The 16,991-nt window shown below is 35.8% G+C and overlaps 1 protein-coding gene and 1 non-coding gene across 2 annotated transcripts in view; both read left to right on the forward strand.

Moving 5' to 3' along the window:
* Positions 1-697: 697 nt before the first annotated feature.
* The window catches only part of gogo (thrombospondin-1 like protein golden goal), a 398,554-nt gene continuing 382,260 nt past the window's right edge, over positions 698-16,991 (forward strand). Inside the window, exon 1 of the mRNA XM_074184938.1 lies at positions 698-1,115. The gene's annotated coding sequence lies outside the window, so the exon portion shown is untranslated. The remainder of the gene's footprint in view (positions 1,116-16,991) is intronic.
* TRNAL-UAG (transfer RNA leucine (anticodon UAG)) lies at positions 3,229-3,308 on the forward strand. Its single transcript has one exon. It is a non-coding gene; the product is annotated as a tRNA-Leu (tRNA).

Raw genomic sequence — 16,991 nt, forward strand, 5'->3', positions numbered from 1 at the left:
GCTTCGACTTTGAAGCCATTTCAAAGAAGTTCTTACTACACTCAGGTAGTCTCACGCTGTAAAGGTTTTGTGACTTGAAGCCGGAGTCTCAATCTGACTACTTTCCAGGTCTCATCGCTCGTTGCTGCAAGAACCTACAACCAAGCGTCGACGTAAGACAGAATTATCAGTAAGGTTATTAATCGAACAACGCTCTTTCTGGTTCATTGATATTTGCTGGATGATCTTAGTCAGAACTATTCGTTATCACTGATGGGCTTCAATAATGAATGTATCTGTATCCTTTATTGTTTATCGAAATTCTACGCGTTAGTTCTTGACAAACTTATACAGAATGTTAATTTCTGAAATGCCATGAGTAAAGAATTACCGAAAAATAAATGATTTTGACGACATTGAAAGATAGTTGTATACTTTTTATTTATATCCTCATGACAATACGACAATCATTCAACAAGGTAACAACGTACATATGAAAAAACTAGTACAAGTAACAAGATTGTTGGAATTGATGTCATGAAAAGATGAGAGAGAAAACACAGAGCAGTAATATTGACGAGACAAGAAAATAACGAAATTAACATAAAGACTCCTGAAAATTTTGCAGTCCAATTCGACTTCTATTATGTACCCTACATCCCCATAACTCGATTTCATCGAATAACGACCAGGTCAAAAAACCTTGAATAAGAGACGATTTTCCTTCTATTTCCTTAATCCGGCACCTATTGTTTTTTTACTAGTCAGTCGTTAGGCCATATAGATGCGTCGGGACGGTGAATAATAAGGGAAGGGGAGAACCACCGGCGCTCCACAATGGAGGGTGAGCGTCCCCACTTGCGACGCCGTCGTCGTGCTTACAGTTCGCGCCGAACACGCGTTCTTTAAACTTCCAACTCCGGGACTTTTCGAGAGAGCGCTCTACGTCGTTGAGAGTATTTTGTTTTGGACGATGATTTGATTTCCTAATTGGATTTTCTAGTCTTTGACGGTTCCGCTTTGTGCTTACGGTGATTGTTTTGTTTTGACTCGCGTTCTTTATTGATGTGAACTTTGATTTGTTATGAAAAAAGTTGAAACGATGGGAAGTGCGATTGCGACTGCTATTTTAACAGGTATATTTTTTTAATATACTAAAAAAAAATTAATGAGATGTTTTTTTTGTATTTTTTTTAGAAGAATAATTGATATAATTGAAAACTCATCCGATACTGAAGATTCTGCATGTTTTCTGAAGATGTATTGAAAAATTATGTGATGAATTTCAAAAATTATAAAATTGAATAGGATCACTTCAAGCTGTGAATTTTATCTAGTTCTATATCCTAATATTCATCAACGAAAGGTAAAGAGTGTAGATGAAAAGTCTTTTTTGGAAAAAAGTGCTGTAAATTTCCCACAAAAAATTAATTTTTTTAAATTTTTCAATAGATTTTCATTATTCACCATTAAAAAAAGATCAGAAGAGCTCAAAAATATGGTGTTGTTGATCACCAAGGTTACCTGTTGGAAATTAAATTTCCAAAACTCCTGAAAGTCAAAACTAAATTGTATTTCATATTGAAAAATCAGGATACCGCATACTAATAGATGTGTCAAACCATCGTGCAAATGCAAATACGAATATAGAACCTATATACTCTATGACAAATGAACTTTTATTGACCTTTCTAGTCTATTGCACAATCTAAAAAATTAGGAATTGTAATGGAGAACTTTTTATAAGTGTAGAAATTGTAAACTGTCAGTTTACTTCTGATAAGTTACTTCATAAATACAATATATTCTAGGAACTTGCGATGTTACAATGTTCCATTTATGAGTTCATCATTCAAAATCTTTTTTTAATAATACAAATAACAACTCAACACTAAACTCCGATCACATTGTGTGAATATCATTCTGTCACTTTCTTCGCTTTCGAATCACTTCGTGGTCCAATCAAACTCTTTTGCAGCTTGTCGCTCTGTCACATACATACCTACCACATTCGTACTTTCTTCTTCTTTATTTTCGTTTTGAACTTCTTGGATGCATGTGACGTTTTCATGTGATACTGTGATGCCCGATACTTTGTTCTTTGCCAGAGGCGTACGTATCAACCCCCAAAAATCATTTACTCATCAGTAAATGTCGACAGACAATGAAAAAATTTGAAAATTAGACGAATTTTGTGAAGGAAAAGTGCAAGAAATAGGTAATTCTAAATTCTCAAGACGGAGGCAGATTTTGGTCTCGAAAAATGTTAAGATAAATATGTGTAATCATTTTTTGATAGGCTGACTTATTTAATACAACAAGTTATTGATAACCAGCACATTTTTCTTTTTGAAAAATATACCTAATGAATACACGCTAAAAAATTCCCGTAGATTTTAAGTCACAGAACTTGAAAGATGAATTTTGATAAAAATGGATATCAAATCCCTAACAATTTTGAATTTATTGCTTTCGTATAGAAAAATGAGAAACAAAAGACTTCATTGGGCTCCAAAGTTACAAATTTTGAAAAGTTTTTAACTATTTCTATTGAATCATTTTATTTCATTGTTCAACTCATGGTCGTAACAGTTGATGGTTTGTTTGTAAACATCCAGAAATTGTTCAGGTTATTAGTTTCTATGAATTTATGTACCTAACAATGTGAATATCTACATACTTATTTCTTACATCTTTCAATAAAGCATCACTCGAAACTATTTCAATTTGAAATTTCTCTGATATGGGGGTTATTGTGGGGAGGGGGTGGCTCACAAGGGGTTACCTTTGCATTGAAAATATATCCCTTTGTAAACTCAATTTATCGTTTTTCATGATTTCTCACAGTCTCAATGCCAAATTTTTCATTCAGGGTTGTTCGTTTCGATTATTTAAAGTCATCATCTTGTTGGATTTTTTATTCTTTGAACGATTTCGCTACGTGTTTAATCTTGCGTTCATTACTGATAGGAATTAACTTCATTATAAAAAATGAGACAATGGGTCTTTTCAATACACGAAAATAAAATTGATGGTATCAAACTTTTGTATACCACTTATAAGAATGATGGTGAATATTTTCGAAGAATTCAACATCGGATAAGAAAAAACCTCCAATTGGACTTGTTAATACTTTACAGTTCTTCACTATGAATTTCAGACTCAGTCTAAAATCATTAGTTATTAGTAACGAAAGTCCAATTTCCTAATTACATCTTATGTAGCTTTGCCTCTGATCAACCATCACAAGGCAGCGTGGCCGAGCGGTCTAAGGCGCTGGTTTTAGGCACCAGTCCGAAAGGGCGTGGGTTCGAATCCCACCGCTGTCATATTTTTTTCTTTTTTAAATCTATCGCTAGAGCAACATTATTCTCAACTGAACCAGTGAAAAATTTTACCATTGAATACTATTCTATTCAAGGTTAATTTTTGCTCGAGTCCTAACTTTTTGTCAAATTATTTCAGAACTTTTTTTTTGTTGGGCATATATTTGAAAATCCAGTGTTTTTGTTCAATCCTCCATTAAAAATCTTGTAGAATCTACCAAATATATTAAAAAAATCCAAAGATACTTGAAAGGAGAGACGAATATTTAGGACAGAAACCCAAGGTTTTTCCTAAAACAACAATTCTTCAATTGAATATAGACCGTTAAGTTCCAAGAAAACAATTGATGACTTTAACATAGATAAAATGAAAAATATTTTCATTTTACACAACTTAACACTTTCTGCCCTTAAATCAACTTCGAAAAATGGATTGGTGTAAAACCAGCATTTTGATTGGGGTGAAAATTTTAATTGTAGTGGCAAAGTCTATCGGGGAGTGACTATAAAACAAGACGGTCTCAAAGTGAGAAAAAAATAAAAGAAAAAAGATGTTGGGTTAGCAGCTGCCACTCTGTACCCCCCATCAATTTTCATCAATGCTAAATGTCATAAAAAAACAATTTACGATTTCTTCTCGCTCTTCGTAATTCTTATTCCACAATGTCACTGTCTCGGTCACTGCATACGGTTATTTTGTTCGGCTTCAGCACATTTGTATTTAATCACCGAAGTGGAAAAAACTGATATTTTTCTAGATCATTGTTGATAATACATAATCACATCGTGCTTTCATTAGAAGTTTGAAATGAAGGAGTTGAAGTTACCTATCTAAAAATGTCTACTTTAAAAATTTTAGATATCAATGCATTGGACTTTTATGAAATATTTTTCAATATACAGGGTACCGAGAAGAAGCGTGACGTATTACAGTCAAGTTTACTTTAATGAAATCATATAATTGCTTTCCGTATTCAGATTCTGTCAAAAAGGCAGGTACTTTTGAAAAATATTAGTACATAGGTAACTAGTCGTTCAGAAAAATTCCAAAAATAATGTCAAAAAATTTAAAAGAAGGGATTTTTAAGATTACGGTTTGTTGAGGAAACTAACTTGATAACGTAAAGACTGTTATTAGACACAAAAAGTCAAACTATTATTGAAAACCCCCACAGGGAAATAATCTACAAAAGAGTTTACATCGCCAACTAGATTTAGTTTATTATTCTGAAACATGAATCAATCGAAAATTATTTTAATCCTACCACAAAGCGATCGCGAATTATGGTATCCTCTATTTCGTTTTGGTCGTAATCTTACGTTTTTCCCCGTGGGTTGACCAATTTGACTACACTGAATAATCAAACTTAACTTTATTTCACTTTAAACACAACGAACACTTCAACTAAAACTTCAACTATTATTTGAATGTCTATCGCCTTACTGGGTCACTTCGCGTACCGCACTGTAACGTCCACTTGACTGTGTCGATATCCTCGTGGATATCGTAATCGAATGCCGTAGAAATGTCACCGAAGTTCCGGTGAAATCGTTAGCGTTATTCTCGCTGCTTCTAGAGTGGCGTGGAATCATCGTACATTCGCGCGCTATTAGCTACGTCACGTTTGGTTTATGGTTAGCAGTGGCGGCCGGCGTTATTTTCTTTCGGGCATAATTTACAACAGTTATTTACGTAATAAGTCCAAAAACACTGTGGATACCAACAGACTGAATCGAACATTTTTCTTTTTTGTAATTGACGAATAATCTGTTATATTTCTAGTCAATTACAACAAAGAAGCTCTCAATATGTGTTTTGGAATCTGGTAATTTGACAAGCAAAATGTATTCCTTGTCGTTTGTTAGATCAATTGACATTTTTTGTTAGTTCTTCCCGTCAACACGCAACGGCTGACTCAATTACTGTTGATGTTTGAAAATGAATTAGATTGAGTTGATAGTTTTATACCCTACAATCGTAATATTTTGTTGAAATTACCTTTAGCATTAGATATATGTTTCATTATTTGCTTCTGTAACGAATTTGTTCTGCTCATTTTTGCGATAAATTTTGTGAACGTGTCTATGTTTATATTTTTCGCTGTTGCATTTCATATTTTATTGTCGAAATGTCAACTTACTTCATGTCAAATAGTTGTTAGTCGTTATTTTGCTGTTATGGTAATGATGATCCGCATTTATCAAAACTATACCGACCAATATTTTCATATTTACTACCTACAATGATAACGACGATGTTATTCATTCCGACCTAGTCCAGAAAGTACGTAATTATTGAACTAGGTCGGAAAATGCTACTTTCTCGAAGAAAAAGTGTCCGGAAAGTGACAACTTTCCGGTAGGCTGCTGAAAAAAATCTTTACTCACAGATTGTGCTGGAGGCAACATTTTTGGAACAGGATAACCTTCATTCTTTATTCGAATTCGATGCTAAAATTTTTGGGCATAGTAACTTAGGAAATGTCTCTTTCAAATATAAAATTACGACGCGATGGCTTTGCTGGTTTCGTACTTCTTCTTCTGATTTTTTTGTTGGTTAATTTCGTGTGTACATGAAAAATTTCATTTTCTACTTTTGAGTTTATTTCTTTTTGAATTCTGTTTCGCTTTTTGGTTAATGAATACTTCGTTCCATCTCAAATTTATATTACACAGTCGATTATTTTGATGATGTATGTGAATTATTTAAACCTAATCGTCAGTTTCCACTGTTTTCAGTCATTAAACGAATTCGTGCAACTGCAGAGAATAATGGAAACAATTTATTATGCAAAATGGTAAATAATTTGAATAACGTCCACAAAGGGAAGAGCGTTATTACTCGTGCGAAATTAAAATGTCGTTTGATTTAACATCAAATCTATAACGGTCCATCGATTCGATCTATCATGAAATTCAAAACAAACTATAATATATAAACGAAATTTATGTGAAGCTGTACATAGAGGGTGAGTGAATCCGACGCGAGGGGTGGATTTTGCCCCTTTGCGCTTAAACATTGGCGTCCGGACAAGTAACCGTTCAGAGATTAGGATAAATATAATAAACAATTAAAGTTGATGGAAACTATTGAAGAACAAGAGTTTGACATTGAAATGTATCACAGTCACAATTCGAGGGAATTATGGCCGCAAGGTGGCGATGTATACTCTCAAGGAAAATAGAGAACTGCCAAAGTGGAATTTTATTGTCATTTTTGCGAAATATTTGATGATAATTAATTCAGGAAACATTCTATGAGAATACTTCTAGTTGAAGTATTATGCACAAAAATGTTCCCCTATTCAAAAGATGATGTTAGCTCGAAAGTCGAAGGCGAACACATTTCAAATGTGAATTATGTGCCATTTGTGTGAGACCTGCAGAGACATCCTTTTCAATTTATTCCTCAATCTCCCATCGAATTAAGTTAATAAACCGTGTGTGCATTTGTGAATTAGGTTAGTTTTATTTCCACAATCGATTATTTCAATGAACTATTGGTTTTTCGATATGGAAAACTGGATAAACCTTTGAGAACACAAGCGCATATACAGAGTGTTTATTAAACATGCGGAACATTCAAGGGACTATTCTTCAGACTATTCTAAGGATATTTTGTCTTTTTCGCTCCGTTTCTTTGAAATAGAGCGCCCTATCAAAAATCATCAGAGGACAAAATATCCTTAAAATAGTCTAAGGAATACTACCTTGATTTTTTGCAAAAGGGAGGCGTTGTTAAACGTCACGATCTTACGAATATCAAAGTAAAAACAAATTGAAAGGACTGACGGCACTTCACGCCAGTAACTAGGCTGTATGTCGACGGATTCGACAAGGTTGTATTCGAATTGTTCTCCTCATGCAAAAAGTTACAATTACAATATCTGATGTTACTCAATCCATGCTCCTTTTGATTATCCGACCCACCAATTTCACTGGTTTGAAGTTTCTAAGAAGAATTCCTAGTATTTCACAATTGCCTTTTCTATATCTGTCATCGATGGTACATTTTTAACATTTTAAATATTTGGTAAAAATAAAACAATATTGAAGAATCGCCGAGTAAGCGACATCTATATTTGATAATTTGATGTTACTACATTTATTTAGGGTGGTATTTGTTAACTCGAATGTTAAAAATCTGTTTTACTCCAGATTTGAAACTAGCAAAGAAACGGAAAATTATACTCAGAATCTATAAATCAATCAGCAGAATCATTACTTACGTATCATTACTTAACAAGCAGGCAGAACTTGCGGAAAAAGGCCATATTTGCAGAAAAAAATCCTGTTTTAGCACCGTTTCCCACCTCAGTGGTTACCATGGCGAAAATCCACGGAATACGGTTTGAACTGCTTGACCATCCGCCTTACTCACCGGATCTGGCCCCAAGCGACTTTTTTTCCCTCATCTAGGAATTGTGCTAGGAAGACTGAGTTTTTCGGCAAATGAAGGGGCAACCATCTTCGAGAACAATTATTTTGCAGAGAAAAATGCCGAGTACTTTTTGGACGGGTTACAAAGATGGAAGAAACGCTGGGAGAAGTGTGTAGAGTTGAAGGGAGACTATGTTGGAAAATAAAAAAAATTAAAAATGTTTTGTATCTTTTCTTCCAGTTTGTATCTTCCAGTGTGTATGATCTACACATCTTTATGAAAAGTTTATATTGAAAGTTTCCCAGATATTTTGTTCAATGATGGAGAAGCCAAAAAACTTTTCTTCCCAGTCAAATTATGTTATGAACTCTTTTGTGTGCTGAAATAAAGACTGTTGATTCAAATATTATTTTGATAAGTCTGTCGTTGCCGAAACTTCGAGCTATAACTTTCTTCCTCGCAGTCAATGCACATATCACTGATGATGTCTGCCGCAGTGACATACGAAACATTTGGTAGTATAAATTCTATTCTACCACGGCCCACCAGCCTGGTTTTTGTTCATTCCAATCATGATAATTGTTGGAAGAAAAATTCTGAATTCTACATAAACACTTTTTGGAATCCTCGAAAAATATTGATACGCCTATGCTTGTTCACTAAACTCCATCCCTAGTAAAGCCCTGCAGTCAGTGCTTGAATGAACCTGCCGTAGGTCTTGGTAGAGTGTCTTTTATCTTGTCCTATCTGCCTTATCAGCACACTTGCCCAGGAACACTTCATTTGCGACGAGGATAGGGAAGTATTCCCATTTCAACAAGAGCACTTATTAGTCTCAATAAAGAGCAAAGGCGAGGCCAAAGACTGAATTCAAGAGTGACTCGAAATTGTCGAGCTGACTGAAGGGGTTGGTATATGAATAAGTAAATTGATTTTAAGAACGAAAAACGTAAATATGTACATCGGGAATTTCGTTCGAACGTCCAAGTTTGCTTTTAGTCTAAACTATTGAATTATTCGCAAGTGATGGTCAAGTCACTGAATATGCACCACGTTGGTTATTGATTTCATTTGATGAATGTTTCAATCTGTAAACAAGTAAGAGATGCGGTTTGTTTCAATACCCAGTAATGTGATCGGTGTTTCAATCTGTTAGTACGCTTGCGGTTGCTGTATTTCTTGATATTAAAGGATTTGACAATGCACTACCTGAATCTATAGGATTGTCTCTGGCTAGGAAAGGTATAGAATCGACCATAACTGGCTGGATTTATTCCATGCTGGTAAACAGAAATGCAACTACGACACTTCAAGGAGAGGCTATTAGCTTTAGGGTCACCAGATACTGTCCTCAAGGTGGGGTACTATCTCCCCTTCTGGGGTCGCTCCTGGTGGATAGTCTGCTTGATGCCCTCGACAGAAGAAACGTTGATCTGCAAGCTCATGCAGATGGCATTGTCATCCTGTCAAGGTCCACGCCGGGAATGGTAGCTTGTAATATCCTCCAAAGCACGTTGGACGATGTTCGCAGTTGGTGCCTGAGGAAGCAGATGTCTGTCAACCCCAGCAAAACTGTGTTAATCCCCTTCACCAGGAGGAGAAAATTGGATGATCTAACGCCACTTAATGGCGGGGTCATTCCGTTTGGAACGAAGACTCACCTGGAACGCTCACTTGGAAAAAGTTTTACACAAAGCCAAACTGTCTTTATGGATATGTCGAAGGATTTGTGGTAGAACTTGCGGATTAGGTCCCAAATGAATCCATTGGATATATGTGATGCCTGTCAGACCAATTGATCCTGCGTTAGTAAAAGTAGGACTTCTATCACGTTCTTTATCCCTAAAACTCATTCTCATTTCTATCCATGTGATCCGTTTCTCTGATTTTCCTTTCCTTTCTACTCTCTCGAATCTTCAATTTCTCTCCTCTCTTGTTGACTTCTGATGGATATTTCGATTCGAAACTTTCGTCTGGATGATATGGACTTCCCTTCGTCTTTTGATTTTGTAACAAAAGTTCCTCCTATCATGTTGATGATTCCTATTTATGAGTTTCAGATCTCGGAGATACAACTCTTTATCTATTTGTTCTGAAAAAAAAAATAATAAGGTTTCGTTTCTGATGTATTTTCAGCTAAGCATACTTTTCGTTCTTCAATATTCTTTTTCCTCTTTTCTCCTTTGCGGCGACGTCTTTCTTCTTTTTTCTCAAAATAGTTTAGGTTTTTCAATGTTTTTAGCAAACTTATCATGAACAAAATCATTTGTGATTCATTATTTCATTAATTATGCAAAGATTGTTCTCAAACACCGGATCTGCATCATTAGAGGATGAACTAGACTCGGTCTAGTTTGTTGGTTAACGTACGTGCAGTTCTGGCGTGCAGTGTCTGGTAGAGCAATTCTTGTTTCTGACCTTCTCAACCATATCAGTCATCGAAACTGGGCGACATTCATTCAGTAATGCCGAAGAAAGTACTAGAGATTTCACTCAGAAACATACAAAACAGAGAGAGTCTGATCAAGGCTAGCTCGATTTCGATACTAGGAAAAAATTGACACGATCTGGGGAAAGTCTTGAGAATTACCAGTTGCATGTCATTCAGATTGAAAGGCATATTATGGCCGCACCAAGGCTAACATACCAATGTTTGTATACGTACAATAAAAAATAGATTAAGGAAAAGAGGCCGTACAAGCTGAAGATGAATGAACTATAAGCATAGAGCAAGATTGGTACATACGACTATCATGAGAGAAATACCACAGTTAGCAAACAGAGATAATCTCGTTTCTATCTTTTTGGAACTTTGTGATGGAGTTACCACGTTTTCTGAACCATGAAGTACATGGGTTATGCAGAAGACTCAGTCAGTCTGGTCCATGTAAAATATATAACTAGAAGGACCAAAGAAGAAAGGCTCAGCATGAACTCAATTAAGTACAACAGAGTAGTATTCTCCAAGAGGATTCCGAGGTGAAGTTGAATATCTGCTAGCGATACTGCATCTTGGAATAATCAACATTTTGACCGAATGAAAATTTAGGCAGAATCGATGATGGCCCAACGCTATAGGAAGAAATAGGAATTGATATAAGACTTGATTATTTGACTATACTCAATACTGATTGAATCCGCCATAATATATGCTTCTCGGCTCCGTAGTCAAAGATGAAATAGGGGTTTGCTAGTAACAAACTTTACAGAGTACAACACTTGCTCGATTGGAAATCATGGCAGTAACGACAACCATACGAACATTAGCAGTAGTAAAACTCTTCATATCTTATAATAACAGAGCAGGCATGACTGGGCTAACACGGAACATGTTCACATATCATAGAATACTGCAGTAAACTTCCAGAATAAATTCTACAGTAAGAGTTGTGAAGAGTGATTGACGAACATTCAGATACCTTGTGCTTCCTCAATTGCTCTTTTGTTGATTCTTTCATTTTTAGTTTCTGTTAGGTGATCAGTTTAATATTCGTGAATTCAGCAAATAGCATTTGCATCAGCCAATCTAAAACAGAGACCAGGATCTGACGAATCTATAGTCATAGATCACCTTAATCTGAATGTAGCCTTTTTGTACTGTAAGCATTTATCGCTTCAGGATGTTGTATGTACAATAATATGAAAAATCGAGAAGACATGCCAATTTCACTTTCAATAGGTCTAGTTTCGAAGAAGAATTTTAGCGCTCATGGCTTCACATATCGATCATTTACTATGGAAAGTTACAAAATTTGAATTGGGAATAGCGCTGAAAAAAGTAGTTTTTACTTGAAAGAATGCGTGTAACCCTTAGACCAAGTTTGGTTTTGGAATACATTCGAAAAACATAGAAACTGGTTGAAGCCACTTCTATTACAGAATCTGTAATGGTTGAACAAGATTTGGCAACAGACTGAAATAATCAGATTCCTGCCATTTGCATTAAGAGGCATACCAGGATCGTACTACTGGCTAGAAGATCACTATGTCAAAATCAATACCTGCACATACCTGATATGCTAACGGAAATGGCTTTATATCAAGTTAAAGAGTAAGCAAAAATTTATCAATCGTTCAGGCAACGAGGAACATACCTACTGGAAGTAGAAGCTGGATATGGAAGAGCTGCATGTTCAGAGATGGTTTGGTATACACCACCATTATGAGAGAAACAGCAATAACAGTAGCAGCAAAGGGCTGAAACCAGAGAAGAACTTTGTAACCATTGTTTTCAGTGGACCACGTTTTCTGGACCACAAACTAGACTATACAGATGACTCAATCGTCCTGAACCAGGGTGAATAGTTCAGACCATTGTCTAGTATGATTGTGATGTGTGTGATTTGAAATCCAACAACCATCAATTCACCATCAAGATTCTAGTGGATCATGCTTTCGAAAAAAACTAGGCAATATCAAAAGAGGTCTTCAACGGAATGGTTACTCCAAAGTGATGGTGGAACAGATACTGGCTAGAAGACAGCAAGAGCTTCACAAGGAAGAGAAGCCATCATAACCACTGCTCGCCCTTCTCCGCGTCGGATTGTCAAAAAAGATAGGAAGAATTGGGTCTAAGTGCGTTCTGATGTTGTACTTAGACCCAATTCTTTTACTTCTACTTCATATCCGGAAACACATTCCGTAGCAGCCTCACGAAAACCAGGCCACCAAACGCGGACTGAGATTCCAAGAATTGCGACAAATTCTATACTGGTGGGGTAGAAAACCAAAAATGGGAGCTTGAATATACTGAAAATAATAAATTATTGACGATCCAAAATTAATTTAAACGCCTTTGTTATTAGATTATGAATGACGCCAAAAATGAAACGCTGACGTCCATCAATAATTTGTATAAACGAGCCATCAATGTGGCTCATAACAAGCGCCAGCACGAGCGTTGAGAAATAAAGGAACGCACCAAATCGACTCCTATTCGACCACGAACGAATTGTGTTTGTCCCTGAAATTAAATTTCCGGCGGGCAGCTTCCGCTTTCACGGAAATGATTTAATATTATGTGACGAGTTTATGGCAGAGTCGCCATAACCAACAATAGTGTATAAACATGCCACGCACCATATATTCCCGAGGAACAAACCGTGAATTTATTTTCCGGATCCTTGCGATGACCTTTTCTCGCGCGATCCGCGATAACGTTGAAAATGTATTGTGAAAACGATCAGCTCGGAGCAGATAAACTGGAGGGATGCTGATACATGGGCGTAGGAATGACCTTTTTATTTTTAGGAGCTTCAGGAAAAGGTTGCTACTTAGTTGATGTGTAGTATGGGATTTCTAGATATAGAAAGAAACACTAACATCATATATAAACATGAATGAACATTTTACAAAAATCCATTGAGTTTGCAATAAAAAGGGAATATTTTTGGCTCAGATTATTTTTTGGGAAAACGTTATTGACTTTCCACTTCTTCATCATAAAAAAGTGGGGAGTTCCGAAGAAAGAAAGAAAATAATCAACAAAGAATACAAGACACAACTTGCCACCATTATGGAGCACATCAACAGCATAAAACCTTCCATCATCTTCAGAATGGGGAAGGAAGTCTACAACTGATTGTCATTCTCAGATGTATGCGTGGAGAGGACCGACAATAAGTGGAAAACATCTGTATACCGAAAACCCACTCACACGGGACTGCATCTGAATCGCGAATCCAACCATCATCAATCTACTAAAAAAGGAATCATCAAGAGTCTAGTGTATCGTGCTTTCAGGCTCTGTAATACGAAGGAAGGTGTCAAGAAGGAACTAGGCATCATCAGAAAAGATCTTCAACGAAATGGTTTCTCCAAAGTGATAGTGAAGCAGACTTCGGCTAGAAGACAGCAAGCGTATCGCAAGGAAGAGAAGCCGTCACAACCAGTGATTGTACTTTCCTACATCAGAGGATTGCCGATAAGAATGAGAAGGATTGGGTCCAAGTACAACATCAGATCCGGAAAAACCAGCCTAATGAAAACCAAACCACCAAACGTAGATTGCGATTTCAAAAACTGCTTTTAGTGGATACCTTGAGAGTCCGGGAAATTCTATATCGGTGAAACAAAGATGCCACTGAAAGTTCGCATTGCCGAGCACAAGAAAAATACACAGCGAGGAAAGAACCCGCAAATCGGGAATAGCAGAGCATGTTTGGACTCATCAACACAACGTCAAGTGGTAGCAAGCTGAGATCATCCACATATTTTCTGTTTCACTATCACTGTCGTCATCTAAATCAATAATGAATTTATTTCCACCATAAATATGGAAGTGTTCAATTTCCATATAGTCTGTTTCAACTAAAATTACTGTTTTAATCCTTTTCTGGCAGTCTTTTTTGGTGATATTAGATACTTTCTCTTCAATTAGCTACATTACCTTCTTATCAAATTTTGTTTGCAGGCATGTTAGGCGTACACATTCTCGAACCATAAGTCCACCCTTTCGTAACTGTGTCGTGAGTGTGATACCAAGTATCTTCCAAATAGAAAATTCACTGTTGTTCTTGACATATTTAGTTATTGGTTCTGAGTATTCGTTACGTAATTCCACAATTCTTCTGCTTTCCATAACTGCTTGACGTTCGTTTATTATTTTAAATCTGAATCCTTGATTTCTTTATGCAATTCTGAAGAGTTTTGTCACGGCAGCTCACGTTATGGCCGGAAGTATTCAATTTCTTCCTTATGATTTCAATTGTAGGCATCTAATTGCTTTTGTAACAGTCCTATATTGTTTTTTGCAACGATTTTATCAGATTAACATCTAAAGGTTTTGGTAATCCTGTATCACATCGCGTCTTGCGTTCATTAGTTTCGTTTTTGACTATTTTACGTACAGGTGAGAGAGGAATTTCAGTTAAATCTGATGTTTGTTGTAATAGTTTGTTACCCTCGAAACCAAACTTGAGATGTAGATTCTTATATACATTGAAACATATTCTCTGTGTTTCAATATTCAAATGCATCCGAATCTTATTCACTGGTATCTCTTTTTCGCATTGATCACCATTGCTATTGGAATCACTACATTGGAAAAAGTCTGCGTTGTAATCACACTCGTTATTACTATTAGTACTCGTCCAGGGACTCCACATTTCAAACAGATAACACAATTTTAAGTAATTATAACTGCACCAATATCAAATTTCAACACTCAAATCACGATCAGTTTCTGAACTGAACATTGATAGCACGACGGCTATAACCATCCCCGCATTACCCGATTTCTATTCGTCACCATAACATGACTTCAATTTCAATTTTATGACTCTCCAGCCAATCATAAATCTCGGTTAGAAAAAATTATCCAATACGAACCGTCAATTTTACAGTCCACGTGGATTAGTTCGGTTCATTTCTATGTATTGTTTTTTTTGGCCTTTTAGAGTGCCGCCAACTTTAAGTGTGCACAATATCGTCTACTACTACTATACCTTCTTCCTTTTCCTTATCAGACACGAGATTTCATATGTTCACGTTCCATCTAACTTAATTTCTTCGTAAAGTTCACAAAGCAACCAGAAATGAACCGATTCGATCTAGTCTGGAAATATACACGCAAAATGCCGTGGCACGCTACCTTTGGTTATTCATGATAATGAACTTGATATCAGGGTGAGAAATGTTCATGGCTTCAGAGCCGAAGCCATATGAATTATTTAGTAAACGGGGAGTGGAATGCATGGAAGGGACTTTTCAGTTGAGGAATGTTACGTACGAATTCTTTTATGGAGCCACTATTTTTTAGGGGATGAGACAGTGTGTCTAGCAGAAGTTACAACGAGAACCTGTATGTTACTGTTCATACCAGATAGAAAAAAATATGATGGAGAACATAATTTGAATCCTGACCTATTTGGCATCCATCTAATAGATCTAAAATTTAAAAAAATGACGAGTTTTTCATCTACAAGGTCTCGATATTGAGAGTGACATAACTTCATGATCTTATGATGCACTGTTTGGAACCTTTGATGTAGTAATTAATATTACTGGAGTTTTTTCCCATCACCAAATCGTTATTTTTAACACCTCGACACGTGTTTCGATCACCAAGTGATCATCTTAAAGAGTAAGATTGAAGAGGAAACTTCTCTAAGCTAACGCTATTCATGCTCTACAGGTATACCATACAGGTATACCACACCTTAATTAATTTTACAGTTTGCTTTATCTATTATTTTACAATATGTCCTTGTGTAATGTTTAAATGTTATAGCTATATATAAAACAATTTTCAGCTATATAAAAAATTAATTTCACAATATTGCCTATCTAAATTTATTTTTACAATGTGTCCTGTGATGCATGTAAAATTTATGGTAGTAATCCACCAAAATCAGTTCTAGTTACTTGGAACTGGCCTAAAGAATCCTGGACCAGACTTCATGCTGATTTTTTCGGCCCAGTTGGTGGTAAAAATTTTTTTGTTATAGAAGATGCTATGTCCAAGTGGATTGAATGTTTTGAAGTGGGTAATATTACGGCTTCCACTACAATCAAAATTTTTAGGGAACTTTTCGCAAGATTTGGGTTACCTTTTCAACTGTATACGGATAAAGCGACAACCTTTTTGTCTGAAAGTTTTCAAAGTTTTCTTGAAGCCAGCGGTGTTGAACATATTGCAGGCGCTCCTTACCATCCTGCAACTAACGGACAAGCGGAGAGTGCAGTTAAAATCATGAAAAAGGCAATTTTGAAAGCAAAACATGATAGCAATAATATTGATTTGAATTTAATAATAAATCGATTTCTGTTCCATTACAGAAATACTCCTCATACTACGACAGGTGAAACACCAGCAAAACTGTTGTTGGGACGTAATTTGATTTATGTTTGCCGTCTGTGAAAAATACTGTCAATAGGAAACAAAACATTCAAATTAATAATTTCAAGGGGAGAAAAAGGGAAAACTTCGAGGTAAACGATAGAGTTTGTTCGAACAACTGAAGGAATCATATGGAAACGTGATTTAAATCAAATTTAAAAGGATTTTACACCTGTGAATACATCAGCAACGTGTAACATCGATATCATTTCTCGTTCAGACTTACTTGTAAATAATGTAAATACTGTACATGTAGATAGTAATGATAAGGTGAGTGAAAACAGTAATATAAGTGGTGATAGTGGCGGTAAAGATAACGAAAGTGACGATTTTGATCATAATAATCGTTCATTGAGAAGAAGAAGCCAAATTAAACCTCCAGAACGTTTTGGCTATTAATTGTGTTTTTTTAAATTAATTTTATTGAATAATATTAAAGGGGAAGGTGTTATATATGTACAGCTGA

Source organism: Leptinotarsa decemlineata, unplaced genomic scaffold, assembly GCF_025532065.1.
Source record: "Leptinotarsa decemlineata unplaced genomic scaffold, Ldec_3_MD MMD2_tig00026361_RagTag_RagTag, whole genome shotgun sequence".
In the NCBI taxonomy this organism is placed as follows: domain Eukaryota; kingdom Metazoa; phylum Arthropoda; class Insecta; order Coleoptera; family Chrysomelidae; genus Leptinotarsa; species Leptinotarsa decemlineata.